The sequence below is a fragment of the Thunnus albacares genome, chromosome 20, assembly GCF_914725855.1.
Source record: "Thunnus albacares chromosome 20, fThuAlb1.1, whole genome shotgun sequence".
NCBI lineage: Eukaryota > Metazoa > Chordata > Actinopteri > Scombriformes > Scombridae > Thunnus > Thunnus albacares.
Window position 1 is genome coordinate 5,212,674 of NC_058125.1, and position 15,647 is coordinate 5,228,320.

The following is a 15,647-nucleotide window of genomic DNA, read 5'->3' on the forward strand; positions in this document are numbered from 1 at the left end:
TCTGAAAGAGCCATATGTCTCCTCTGCGTCGTCACAGCAACAATCTCAGCCCCATCATGCACTTCTCTCTTATCATGCAAATGAAGCAGGGGTCCAGACCAGTGGCCTGCAGACAGACAGTAAAGAGACTCTGTACAACACTGACCAGCTGCCTTGAGAGAGTTACTTCATTTAGATTCGTATTATACACCCACACAAAGCCAGTATAAAACTCATGTTAAAGTAATTTATTTTATCTTTGTGTATATAAATATATAATGTTTATCTTCATAGGAACAAGTATAGAGCATAGGTTATTTAGGCATTTACTGTATGGATGACTTTCATATTAGCAAATTAAATCATTAAAACTCAAAATCTTGAGTTTCTTATAAAAATGGCAGTGGTGGGATCTTATCGGCTTCCTGTCCAAAATTGTATGATTATATATAATCTTAAAGGAGAACTCCACCAATTTTACACATTAAAGTTTGTTTGCGTGTGTTGAGGGGCACTATATTGCATAGTGTACGTGAGTGAAAAAAGCAGTATGAAGCCTTTTGTGTCTCCAGAGGGAGCTGCACAGTCTGATAAATTGCCTAAAGTGATGTCACTGGGGTTAGTGTCAGTTGGGGCTGAAGACTGCAACTTTGAAAATTAAATTTAAAAAAAAATTCTGGGGATGTGGAGTTAGAAAGAAGTGAGGTTACCAGACTTCTGTAGCCTGCTCCCCGAGGCTACATTAGCCGCTACTAGCATAACACACCCAAATCTGTACAGTTGGATGAATTGAGTCACCCAGGTTTGACAAGGAAGAATAAAGAAGAGAATATTTCTGGGTTCTTGGCTGCGGCAATTTCAATAGTGTTTTCAAAAAAACTGTCCATTGTGAAAACAACAATTTTATATGAGTGGTGTACTCTGTTAAGAGATGCAGAAGCTGCTTGTGACCAAGAAGTTACACAATAACTACATAATAACTGACTAAATGTCTCTAAGGTTGGACCTTGCGAACCCTTTTAACATTTTCGCTAAATTTTAGTTGAGATATTACAACTTTTCAATACACCTGTCCATTAACCCCTCAAATTTAACTTATGAACTTATGAATAGGGCAGAGCCTTGGAAGAAAAATGAACCAAGTTTTTTAAAGATGTCAGACATGAGTTTTCAAACCATGCTATGAGTTTTAAGTACTGTGACAGTTGGCTAGAAACTGACAAAATAGTTATACCTGATACATATATAACCATATTGTCTGCATACATCTGACAACCTGCTCTACAACATGATTCTGGTAAGTAATCTATGTATAAACTGAAGAGAAGTTGGCCAAGGACAGAACCCTGTGGAATTCCTGTTTCACTCCCTAGAAATATGATTTCTCATTGTTAATAATAATATACTATTCACTGTTACAAAGGTAGGATTGAACCATTTTTGTCTATAAAGGCTTTGTTATCTGTTTATACACCTACTGTCATCTGTCAGCAATAATATATAATACAAACCCTCGAAATATTGTAACAAAGTTGAATTAAATCCATAATTATCATCATCCCCTGATGGGTTATGCTCATAATTTTCCTCTCTTCGGCCTCTCGCACTAAGCTGGTTTAGACATGAAATACTAAATACTAAAGAATTTCCAGGTGGAAAAAGTCTCCTCAGTTTTACTTACCCAAGGTGCATTGGACACTGACGCTGGCTCCCTGATCATTTTCAGGAGAGGAAGCTGTTATTCTCATTTATGAAAGCGAGACAGCAGCAGTTGCCAGTTTGAGAAGAAGTAATACAGTGACTGTTGCAAAAAATACTGACTGAATAATCATTGGTAATAATTCAGTTTTTATATTTTGTAGTTGATGGCACTCTTGACATTTCTCATACAGATTTCTATGTAATATGGGATGAGCTACTCAAGTGTATGTGAACTCTATTCAACTCAGTTCAAACAGACCTCCTTTCTCTTCACCCAGTCTCTTACGTCACCTGTCCATCTCTTCTCCTGTTGTCCTCCTGCTCTCCTCCAACACTGTCCAGGCAACAGGCAGACAGAACTGGGTCATGATGAACCTGAGGCCTGCGGCTCCCGTTACCACCAGAGTCAGGACCTCAAGGACTTAATGGGATTCAAACGTCAAACTCTGGCTCAGACCACTATCTATCACTGTCAGCAGAGCTGATCAGCAGAGCTGCTCCTACCCAACGGCAGTTAGCATAAATGATGAGTTTGGACCTTACTCATGGGTCAATAACACACTTTTCTAACTCTGAGCAAATGATTGCGCAGTGGCTCAAAACGCTGATTTGAGTTCAGTGATTTTATGTGGGTCATAGTTGTGCAAAGCATTCGCTCTGGGCTGTAGACGCTTTATTAGAGATGATTCAAAGAGTCAAAAATTACAACACTTGACTGCCCCAAAGCCAGTGTTGAAGGTTTTTTGTTCAAAAGTAGTAAGTAACTGCTATCACTTTACTTTCTACTCTAACAGAGTAAAACATAGCTGTTCCATTTTAAGTAATCACCTCAGCTACTGATCCAACAGATACACTAGCTCATTACAAGAGTTACATTCTCATTGCCTCATTAAACTCTTAATTGGTGCTATTTGTATCACATTAATTAATGTGTCTTATGCTGCCTTCAAGACATTTTGGATATACCAGAATTAGGTTTATTTTCCCACTTGAACAATCCAATGAATTGGTAAACTTAGGGCAAGAACAACTGCACAAGCTTAAAACACATCTGACATCACCACTTTATAAAATTATGGCAAATGTGTAAGCAAACAATTGCCTACTGTATTACACATCCAGCAACATCAGTATTCATTTGGAGTCCTGTTTTTGTCTACCCGATAAATATTCGCTCTCTTTTTAGCTTTGTTTGGCTCTCCACCAACTCCTGAGAAAGAATATCTGGCTCTTTAGCTGTTAGATGTTGTATTTATATCTGAAGCTAGCTCATGTTGTGCTGTACAAGTAGTACAGTACAGGGGCAGAATTTTGATTCCAAAGGTTGGGGACACAGTTAGTACAGGTACAAATCCTCAAAAGGGCTTTAGTTTTTCAGATACCCCGACAGGATGTAGAATAAAACATGACTATGTTTTTAATAATTTTTTACAGCAAAATACAGCAAAAATTGATTACCTACACAATATCATGTAATTTTCACCTAATGCTCAGGTGAAAATTTAGTTCAAATTTGCACCAATAGTGCAAATAGATACTGTTACCACTTTTAAAGATTTTACACAGATTTTTGAAATTCTTTTTAGTTTTTAAGTTATTCTCATTTCCATACTCTCCATTCATTTTCTATGTGATTTGCTACAATTTAGAAGATACAAACACTATTCCAACCTCCATACCTTCAGAATTACACACACACACACACATACACACGGATATGAAAATAATCTTATCGCCTTTCTATAATGGAAAATTTAAATCCGCTACAACTTTGCAGACATTTTCTTCAGAAAACGTACTTCTTCTAGTTCAGATAGACAACTTCTATACAAAACGTCCAAACACATGTAGTCTTCAATCATTGGCAGAGATAAATTCCTGACAGAGTTTTTTCCTATCCAAGGCATCGACCCTTTCTTGATCTATGTGACAAACTGCCACATTGTTCAAGTTTTTATGCTTCATGCTCTTATGAAGCCAGTTCTTCTGCCTTCTTAGTGCACTGACGCTCCTCTCAGCCTCAGTAGAAGTTGTTGGAACAACCAACAGCAGCCTCACAAGGACCTCCACCTGATCAAAAAGGCCTCAGGATGCTTGCGGCTTCTGTGTTTGATTTGTAGGTGTTCTTTGACTTGAACATTGCCAGCTGCACGTCTAACAACCTCCTGTTGATCTCTGGATACTGGTCCATAATGTCATCACTTTCTCCAGTTACAAGCACATTCTCCAACTTATGAAGCACTTCGAGGCTTCTTTGCGGAAACTGTTCTCTGAATTGCACATCTACTGTGTCAAGTATCTTGAAGAGTTATGCTCTGAAGTAATCCAGAGAAGCTGTTGGGGCATGTGCTGCAGCTTCACCAAAGTGCTTTGGTGGCTTGTGGATACGCGACATTTAAACTGGGTTGATGTTCAGTGAGGTGACCAGTTCTGTTGCATTGTCAAATATCTGTTGGAATCTCTCCTCTGTTCTTTTCTACTGCAGAGTTGTCTAGACGCAATCTAGCACAGCCTGCATGCCTGCAATTGTGATGATACTCTTTTGCAGGGATTTGTTGAAGCATTCCAATTCCTCAATAATTTCCAAAGCAAGAAGGAGTCTCAGGACTTTACTCCCCTTCTGTAATCTGTCAAGAAGACCATTTGCCTTCATAGCTGTTGCGGAACCATCAGTTGAAGCCATCTGTTCCAAACTGAGCAACACTGCCTCATAATGATTGAGGACTGAATGAACCGCACCAGCCTGCACAGTCCACTGTGTGGGACAGAGTGGCCTCGGTGTAGTGAGGGACCAATTTTTAGATGTTGTGATGGAGTGGAAGATGGTCTTGAACTTTCCTGAAAGTCCAAACAGTCACACCAATTCATGGACCCATTGCAGTGCATCACGAACTACACAAGACACTGCACAAGCTGCTTGTGTTATCAGATTAACACAGTGAGGACCGAACAGTACAAACAGTGCCAGTGGTTGTGCTTGTGTAAGACAGGCCTGTGCACCAGCAAATCTTCCGGACATATTTGCTGCTCTGCCATATGTCTGTCCCAAAAGGCAATCGAGAGACAAATTGCAGCATGTCTTTGGCTGCATTTGCTAGGATTTGTCCTGTTGTGAGTAATGCTTATATAAACCAACAAATTCTTCACGAGAAACGAGATTGTGGTCAATGAAGTGAAGGCAAATTGATTCTTGTTCGGTCCCGGTAACATCCTGTGTTCTATCATTTATTTTTTATTTTATTTATCCTTTATTTAACCAGAAAGATTCCATTGAGATACAATATTTCTTATGCCAGGGAGTCCTGGTCAAGGCAGCAGAAAAAAATTAAAGGATTTCATATAAAGTACATACAAAGACAAATGACATCACAAAAAATATACCAAAACAAAACAGACAGACACAAAACATACAGGGAGCAGGAGCTAAAGACATTCAAATAATGGAACTTGTTAAAAGCAATAACATTGTTCTGTAAAAACTGATTTTTAACATATTTTTAAAAATATCAAAAGAGGGTTAACATTCCAGGTTAAGTATATCTTGCAGTATGCCTTTTCACCTTAAACACAGTGAAGTAAATTGAACCATTTCATATAAGTTATAATGTTTAATGATGTGTAGGTACACTTGCACCAATTACAAATTGCAAGGGATTATTATAGACTACATCCAGTTTTTTCAAAGGAGATGAAGATCCATGCATGTAAATTACATCACCATAGTCTAATCCTAACAAAAAAGTACTTTGGACTAATCTTTTTCTACCAGTAAAAGGAAAACATTCCTTAAACAAAAAATAAAAACCTCACTTTGATCTGAGTTTTTTTTAGAAGGCTATCAACATGGACACCAAAGCTCAACTTGTCATCAAGCCAGATGCCAAGGTATTTGTAAGAGGTAACCCTCTCTAGATGTGAGCCATCTAGTGTTAAGACCATACAGTCATTGAGTGATGAATGGGAACACATAATGATCGTGAAGTTAATCTTTTTAGAGTTTAAAACCAAATTTAATTTAACAAGTGGAATCTGCAATAAGTTAAGAGCAGTCTGTAAGGAATCTATTGCCATCTTTAAATTTGGTACCACAGTGTAAATGATAGTGTCATCTGCATAGAGGTGTGCCTTTGCTGGATTCAATCCTACACCAATCTCATTTATCAAAATAGAAAATAAAATTTGTCCCAAGATAGAACCTTGAGGAACACCCGTCTTTCGTTAGAGGTGCAGAGTTATAATTGTCTATGGACACGCACTGAGATCTCCCAGTGAGATAGTTTGAAAACCAATTCAGCACAGGTTTACTAAAACCTATACGTTTGAGTCTTTGCACACTTTGGATAGATCAATAAAAAGTGCAGCACATGATTTTTTTTTATCATCCAGAGCAGTAATAATATCATTTGAGACTGATATGGCTACACTTATAGTGCTATGCCCTTGTCTAAAACCTGACTGAGTTTGAATTTGAATATTATTATCAGACAAATAGTATTTTAGCTGTTTGTTTACAAGGGATTAAAATACTATAGCTGTGATGGACAGTCTGGAAATAGTATAGTTAAAAAATAGTATAATTATCCAGGACAGAGGGATATCCATCTTTTAATAAAGGAAGAACAAACACTGACTTCCAGGAACTGGGTATCTAACCACTGCTTAGACTAAAATTAAAAATGTAGGCAATGGGTCTCACAATCAGATCTATAGCTGTTTTTAAAAAATAAGGCTCAATTTGGTCAGGACCAGCAGACTTTTTACAAGACTTGATAGAGCTTTGTAAACTTGAGTGGGAGAAATGGAGAAAATTTTAAAACTATTTCCAGGGCAACTTAATGTGGTGGCTACACAATTTTTTACATCTACAGGGAGATTTGAGAGAGTGGCTAAGCCTGCATTGATAAAATGCTTATTAAAAGCATTTGCTATGTTATGTTTACTTGTAATTTTGCTTTGATTTACCTTTAAAGATCAGGAAGAGTAGAGGCTGTCATAGACCCAGATGAAAATTTAATCAACTTCCAAAATTTACTGGGATCATTGGGGGTTTCATTTATTAAGTTAAGGTAGTACTCACTTTTTGCATTTTTTAATCAATTTAGTGCATTTGTTTCTTAATGCCCTATACTGTACCCAGTCTCTAGCATCATTAATTATTTTAGCCTTGGCCCATGCCTTATCTCTTTCTCTGATAGAGGATGAGATAGATTAATTAAACCATGGGTTGTCTTTACTACTGACTCTAAATCTTTTCAGAGGTGCATGCTTATTAATTAGGGCCAAGTTTTAAAATAATTCGATGCCAAGTCAACGCCCGCCATTTCACAGCCAAGGTCCAAGTCACTATTATACAAATCACGCAAAAAGGCTTGTTCATTAAAATGTTTATAATTTCTTCTAAAAATGTAACAAGACTTAGTCTTAGGTAGTTTGCAGTTTCTAACACCAAATATTCCAACTGTAGGGTATTTATGTGGAGAATTTGTAAGAATAACATCAAGCAATATAGACTTATCTAGGTTTTTTGAGTTTAACCGAATTGGAGAGTTCATTAATTTTGACAGATTTAGAGCGTCGCAGATGTTAAGTGGGTTTGAGGATGTTGAGAGCCAGTCCCAATTTAAATCTCCCAATAAAACATACTCCTTGTCTGATAACTTATGTAAGAGGTCTGAAAGCAAATGTACAGCTTCATGTGACACTGATGGTGGGCGATAGCATCCTAATACTGTAAGATCAGCACCACTGGGAAGATGTAACTTAATTACAGATAGTTCGAAGCACTTTGGCTTACTGATCAATTCAATGCAGGAACAGTTCAATGTTGCTTTAGCATAGATTGCTCCTTTGTTTGTGCGATTTGTCCTGTAAACATTATATCCATCAATGTGTATCATATTGTTTGTAATCAATGGTTTCAGCCACATTTCTGACAAAACTATAATGTCGCAGTCAGTCAACTTTGCCCAGAGACGAACTGCATTTATTTTGTTTATTAAACGTACTTTTAGCTGAATGAAATGTAATCCATTGCTGTTTTTAAGGTCATCCATTTTCAAACTGTATCAGTTTTGAGCCAGGGTTTGGGTGGATGTTATCCGATAGCAGAAGCAGGAGAATCATCCAGACTTTATTTGCTGGGCCAGTTCTCTGTCTGTGTCTGTAAGCAACCAATGAGGCAAACTGGACCATGCTGTAGGTGCAGGCCTTCACACTGATACAATCCAGTGAGATATTCCGCTGTAATCCAGTGGTTTATCATAAATGGAGCAACATCTGAATGGAGCAAGATTACAGTGCATGATGAAATAATCCACAGGGAAGCACCCAATCCAATGTCATCCATTGTATTGTATTGTATTCACCACTGGAGATGACAACACGAGGTTACCCAATAGGCAGAGCAGCCGGCCTGACCACATTGTTGATGTAAGTCACTTTTTGTTAATATTGTATTGGTTATCAGGCTATCGACTGCCGGTTGCTAGTAGCACTGATCAAATCATGGTAGAAAAGCAATTTTCAAAACATGAGCTAAACAAAATCATAAAACACAAAGACAAGGACAACAAGGACAACATTAAAACACCTGTGCTGCCATCTTGAATATGATAAATAATGTTGCAATACTCCATCAATAATCAATAATGATGGAGTATTGTAACAGTGGTTGTGATCTGCTTTCAATGGCCATATCTATGACAATAGAGTTTGCCATTATGCTCAACATGTCATTTTGTATTTTGGGGCTTGTGTAATTATAAGCACATGATTTAAGCCACTCAAAGAACACAGGGTTGTCATCTGATTTTAACCTAAATAACTGAGAAAGATTTCCACCCTCTGGCTCATTGCTTCTGAGAGCCAGACCTTGTCTGCCTATGAATTGCACAGAGCTCACAATCTTCATCAAGCATGACCTTGCCTTTTGCTCTGATGCTGCCAACTCACTAGAAAGCTGAGAATTAATAGGATTTGCTTCTTGGCAATGTGTCGTAATTGCAAGCTTATGAGAATTGCTTTTTGTGTGATCTGTAAACTTCTCCACAGCCTTTTACATATTTTTGAATCCAGCAGAGATAAATGCTGCATCTGTGTGTTTTGAAAAGGAAGACTTCTCAAGTCTAAATGCTTTTGTGCAGTAAAAACACAGGACTCCTTCAAAGTATGGCTGTAGTAGCCAAACTAAATCTTTGCACCATTTCTCTTGGAAATGTAGAGTTTTGTTAGGAAGTTTTTGAACTGATATCTGTTGGATTGGGCTGATGTGGCTCAGTTAACTGCTCCTGCTCTGCCTCAGATTCTCTTCCAAGTTGTACTCCTCCCTTGCCTGAGCTGCCACTGACCCCTGCCTGCTGCTGATACAGCTAACTTAACAAAAAGTACCACTTCAGTACATTTAAAACTTAAGTTTCCACACCTTTAATTTATACTGTCGTAATTTAGAGATTACTACAGAGTTGGAAGGTGGACTAGGAGCTTGAGGTGGTCCTAGTACATGCAGTTTCTCCTGTTTTTTTTAATACAATGTTGGTATTCGGACTGTAAAAAGTGGAGGGGTCTAAAAAAGTGCAGGGGACATGCCCATTACACCCCTGGTACAGTGGGTTTATCAGGGTTTTTGAATGAATATAGCTTGCTTCTGTTGAAAACAGTGTTGAAAACTGTTGATGAGGGCAGAATTTGCGGACATGAAAACCAAAACAATGAGCTAAAAGTAGCTAAAAGCTGAGAGGAACTGCAAAGTGAGGTTTTAACTCTCTGTAGGTTTCGTCACTACATGGGACACCTTTCACATTAGACACAGTCTTGTGTTGTATTATTAATATGAAAAATATTGATTAGTGCAGCTTTAAATACACTCAGACAGTTGTAATTGCTCAGGTTTGCCTATGTGTAACAGGAACTGTAAAATGTGTAGATGAAGCTGCATTTCAGTCAATTTGTAAATGGTTTTACATCATATTTTGGAAATGTACATTTCTTTCCATTCTTTGGAATTTCAACAACCAACACTTACAGCTCCCTAGGAAGCCCAGTACATGCTGAGATAGACTCCCGAATCTCTATATGCAGGTAAATGTTATGCTACGATCATGCTACTGTATGACTGCATGTGCTCCCTTTACAGTTACAGAATGTAATACACCATATCTTCCCAAAACTGTGTGGGAAAACTTGAAATTACTCTCCCAACATGCTTGGCAGTATTGTACACATTCATGCATAAGAGGCTTATAGTCAGGAGCTCTCTGTGAACTGGAGCTACAGTGTTGCTTGAAATAAGGTGATTGGCCTTAAAACTCTCTTAACATTGCCCAATCATTTAAGTGAAGCATTACTGTGACTTGGCAGGCAAAGATATAACTGAACAAACTGAAATTACAGTCTATTATCTTAACTCCACATGGATAATGTAGTATCCACAAGACTCCAATCTCTGCGGTTATTTATAGTAGGTTATTTTAATAATGCGTTTCAGTGTAAAATCAGGGGTTGGTCTTGTTGATTAACCTCACAGCCTTCCTTTGCTCATTTCTTTACTCATGCAGATATGTGCTCCCCCTCAGCTCCCTCCGGCCATACTAAAAAACATCACATTTTAAACACAGTTCTGCATTTGAGCATCTGCACTGAAATACAGTTTTCATTGTCTTACTGCAAATATCCATGGGAGATAGAGACTGTATACTAGGTATTTACAATCCCAGATGCTGGAAGAGCAAAAGGTTACCTCACATAACCTTTCAAATATCTTTCTCTGATGACACATGCTGAAGATTTATCCAAAAGGTTGTTTTCTAAACAAAATGCATTGTTTTTGACCTTAGGACTGTGTTAACAGCACAGTTGGAAATGGAAACAGGAGAAATGGTTACTGTTACATTAATCCTGATCTTACAGAGCTCACTCTGTACTTGCAGAATTCATTTGAAAAGTGACAGAACTTGTATTAGACAAAGCACACAGGTCTGTGACACATGCAGAGTAAATTTTTAAGTTTCAGTTCACATCCTTGGAGATGAGATGGCTGTGATACTATTTGTACATATACAATATATAACATATAATTGACCACCACTTTAGTTACTGTTGCTATGCCTTTTTTTTTTGTCCAATTTCGCACAGTATATTCAGTTAACAGTGATACTTGTGGCAGGTTTACCACCCATTTTTTTTTTACTAATTTCTGAAACACACAGAAATAAACAAAAGCAGCTTCTCATTTCTAGCAGGCAGCTGTCAATTTTGCCGGCTGAGATGACTACCGTCACAGGAAGATATTATTAGCTGTAGCTAGATAATTAATTAAGATAGCTCATGAGGTGGTCGAGAACTCATCTCTGGCTGTTTTTTTAATGTTTCCAGCTGATTTGTTTTAAAAGGAACACCCTGTTAAGGAGACCTAAATGCCACAATCATAATATTGTGCTAAAAGACAAGGTTTAAAGCTGCATGTCCCTGGCAGAAAGTCAGCATTCTGAGTATGTAGAAGGCAGCATTGTTCTTGTAGCATTGTTTTTGCTAGTTAATCCTAGTATTAGCATAAGTATGATAAGGTACAATGTAAGATCAGACTTTAATTTTGTCCTAATATAACATGGTTTAGCTGCTTAGCAAACACCTATTCATTTGGTTTCACTTTTAACATAACAAGAGAAAAGGGTTTTAGGACAAGGACTAAATGTGCTTTACAAAGATAACACTAACTTGAATAATGTTGGCAGGGGTTAAAGGAAACTTCCCCAAATCCAGTAAAGAGCAGGACAGAGCTGCTAATATTATAGTAAAACTCTGATAGCATTCAGAAGCAGCTTTTACTCACTGCAGAAATACTATACAGTGTATATGCTTGTTGTAAGCAGGGATATTTTTACTGTAACCTGTAACCACACAAACTTTAATTAGTTGTGCTTCTTGCTCATGGAAGTAACACTCAGTTACTACTGTAGGTAGGAAGCTAGTTAGCCGGACATGCTAATGATTGCAGCTTACATTAGAGCAGACACAGTGTTAAAGCTAAAACAAAGACGCCACTCTCCAAACACATAAAATGGTAAGTCTTACTACAGCCTCATGTACACAACTTTGACTTGTGGAGAAATCTAACCCTTGACAGGCCTGCGGTGCCTAGTTACGGTTGCTAAGTTATGATTGGACAGTCGCTATTCGGGGGAGGGGTTTAGCAATTGGTCAATTCCTGAGGCTCTATGGTTGGTTGATCTATATATCCTCTGACCGATTGATCAAATATCTCTCTGACCTACTAAAGGAGACTCAACAAGGACACAGGAAGTGGAAGCAGTGGGCAGGAGGGTGGAGGGCAAAGGGCCAGATATGAAGGCCAGGTACACACACACACACACACACACACACACACACACACACACACACACACACAGTATTTGGCTGGGAGGAGTGTGTCTCCAGGCTCTGTTTCTACTGCAGGGCTGAGGTAAAGAGAGAGCTTGTTTTTTTCTCTTCCATCCCAACTTTCAACACAGCAGTGCTCCCTGCAGGCGGCAGCCACCCCTCAGTGTGAAGGCAAAGACCATAAAAACCACACACTCTCCTCAGAGAGGCCTTGAAGGCACTGAATACCAAACAAAACAGGAAGCAGGGTGCAACTTTTATTTTTTTCACCCTGAACCATAACTGCTTCAAAGCCAGGTGTCTGATGGCGTTGTGAAGGGCATCGCTCGCGGGTCGCTGCTCTGCCTCCGACCAGTCTGCTGCCTCCGCTGTGTCTATCTGTGACAGCGTACAGTGCCGCAGGACGGGTCAGAGAACAGCACGCCATGGTGACGGCATCCACCGCCACGGAGGAGATATGCCAGGGTTCAAATGAGTGGATGCATTAGTGACTCTGTGGTGAACTGCAGTCAGCCTGAGGTCTGGCAGTGTTCAGTACATCTATCGCCTCACCTCGACGGCTTTGAATCCCCATGAGGACGTCTCGCACTGCATGCAATTTGATGCTACTGTCTCTGGTAGAGTTTTATAGGAAGATAGAGAAGATGGTGCCCGCTATGTGTGTTACATAACTTACAGCTAAATTTTTTCCCCAAGGATTAGGCTCAATAGAATGATATTCACGGTTTAATGTGGCTGGATATGAAAGCTACAAGAGTGGGAGAGGCTCATTTTTGCTAATCAAAGGGACTTGAGCAGATGTAATATTTTGTGCTTCATGGTCATACGATGCATCATTAGATCACATTTGGCCACACTGTGAATAACGACTCAGGAGGAGCACCACAATAGCACATAGTGCAGTTGACAGGTTGAGTGCGGCTCTTGTGCGTTTGAGAGCGTGCACCTGCGCATGGATGAAAGTTGGAGTGTGGAGCGGAGCAAGAGAGCAAGGACAGTGTTTGAGAGAGGCTGTACGAATCTGTGAGTGTGTGAGTGTGTGTGTGTGTGTGTGTGTGTGTGTCTGCAGGCTGTGTTAGACCCCATTGAGTCCAGTGTGTTTGGGAGGGCGGGGTGACTCATTTCACCCCCGGGGCTCTGCTTCTGAAAATACATCTCTATCTCTTTCCCCTTCTCACCTTTTTTCCTGTCTGTTCATCTCATTTCATCAGTGAACTTCACATGATGTTAAAGCAGAACTAATTTGATATCATCTTTTCACCTCACAGTATGTATCTTCAGTTTCTCAAGGAAAAAAGAGAGAGTCGGAGGGAGGAGGGGGGGCGGCTGAAGATGATGGAGAGTAAGGCAGACGGGCAGACGGGCTGACAGACGAGCAGCGGCGAGGGCAGAGAAGGGAGCAAAATGCTAAGGCTCATTCATCCTGACAGTGTTCATGGCACCAGTCGGGGGATCAAAAAGACAGAGGAGGGGAGGGGGACAGACTCAACCACTGACACACAGACAGGCTGCACTCGCTGACCAGCATCACCTCCTCTCTGCTCTCTGTAGGCAGCAGGGGGGATTGGGGCCTCTGAACAAGCACACTCAGAGGACTTTTTGCAGAGTTTGGTCATCTTACCCAATATCTGAAGAGAGGATTGGTACTGAAATCTTCCCTGTCTCCAGTGGATAGCAGTGTTATAATGTGCCTTAGGATGCCATATGACTTGCTTATGCATTTTCATAGTAGATTTAGCTTTCTGACTGCTCACAACCCTCACATGTCAGCTAGTGTTTGTCAGAGTTCATGTGAAACTGAGACAAAAGTGGAGATAATGTGACAAAGCCACGCACAACTTTAATGTTTTTACTAAATGTGTGTGATTTCAGGACAGCGAGGTCATGTCCGCACTCGCTTGATTGACATCCGCGGGACTTCGGTGACCTCATGTGATTCCCAGCAGTAGCCCCGCCCTAATTGAACCTGAGCTGTGGTCTAATCAGACACAACTGCAAACACCTGCGCAAGCTTCAACATGACACTTCTTATTTCCAGAAGATACAGTATGTTCTGTTAAATACCCAGATGAGATGTTGAGACATGTCTGTGATTAATACGTCTATAATTATCGCGTTTAGTGGGATACTTACCTCATTTCTTAAATTAGCTAGAACAGGGTATAATTCTGATTTAATTGTCTCTTTCATCTCTTGTAATGGGATTAATAATACCCTTATTCACTCTTCTCTTCCAGTTTTTGCTTGCTTTCTCTCGCTCTGCCTCTCCTATTGATCAGCTTTTTTGGCATATTATCAGAATTATGCACTTTAAACAACTGTTTTCTCACCTTTTTTCTTCATCCTTCACAGCTTGTAACCCCTTTGTTTTAAAGTTACTTTTTTTTTAAATCATCACACATCACACATATATCATAAGTTTTGCTTAATTTGTAAAAAAAAAAAAATCCCTTTTGTTGCTGTGTGTCTTGCTCCAGCATTACCTTCTTTTATGTTTTCACCCAGCTCTTTAATTCATCAGGACTCTTCTGATTCACAGTTCCTCACTATGTGGAAAAGAGCTCCAGGGCATCCATACCAAAATCCATTTATTGACAATTTATTAACATTTACAATTCTAGACTTTCATGCTCAGCAGCTGTAAGGATCTTGGCAAACAGAATAAAATATAAATTTGCCAATATGGGTTATTCGTTCATTGCTACAAATTAAAGTATTCCAGGTTTTATTGCTCTTTCTCTGTTTTACTGTTTTATATGACTGTGGGTCACTTTTTGTAGTTTTGACACAAAACTTTCACATTTTCATGAAAGGTATAGATATTATTTTTGTGTATGTAAAATGTATGTAGCTGCCGTTTTTTTGAATTCTATAAAAACCATATATCATTTATTATGGTATGCATGTACAGATATTTCCAACTAATCTCAAACTGTCACCGCTATCATACAGTATGGTCTAACATGGCGAATGTGACCACTTACAATAAAGAAATCTAACAAGTTCAAAGTGTATAACCCAAATGAAACACTGCAAAAACACCACAGCAGGAAAGGAGGGAAATAGCAGATCTGAAAAATGAAAGCGCTTGAGAGATTCTCTCCTTTGTCTTTGCCTCGGGCTCTTGGCTGGTGAAAGAGGAACGAGCATGCATAATCAGTGTATGTGTATTCATATGCAACTTTAAAGAATGTGAGTGTGTGTGTTCGGTTATGTGTGTGTGTGTGTGTGTAGCCCTTACACAGCAGATCAAAGTGTCAGGGTGAGTGGAATTGTAGAGTGGGCAAAATGCACTCAGACATCATTTTTTAAAAAATAATCAATTTGTTTAATATTGGAGGTTAATAAAGGTAAAACATTCTGTAGAAGTGTGCTGAAGCTGGAGTTTTATTACTCCTGATTGCTTCACGTACACTGTCAGCTTTGGTCTAAGTGATCTAAGAGTCACACAGACACACACACAGGAAACTCTTAAGTTACAGAGATGATTGTCATCAGATAAAAAAACCAAAAGGGAAGACATGGAATGGTAAAGAGGAAGAGGGAGCGTAAAGCAGAGTGTGAAAGAGGAATGAGAAATGATGAGATGACAG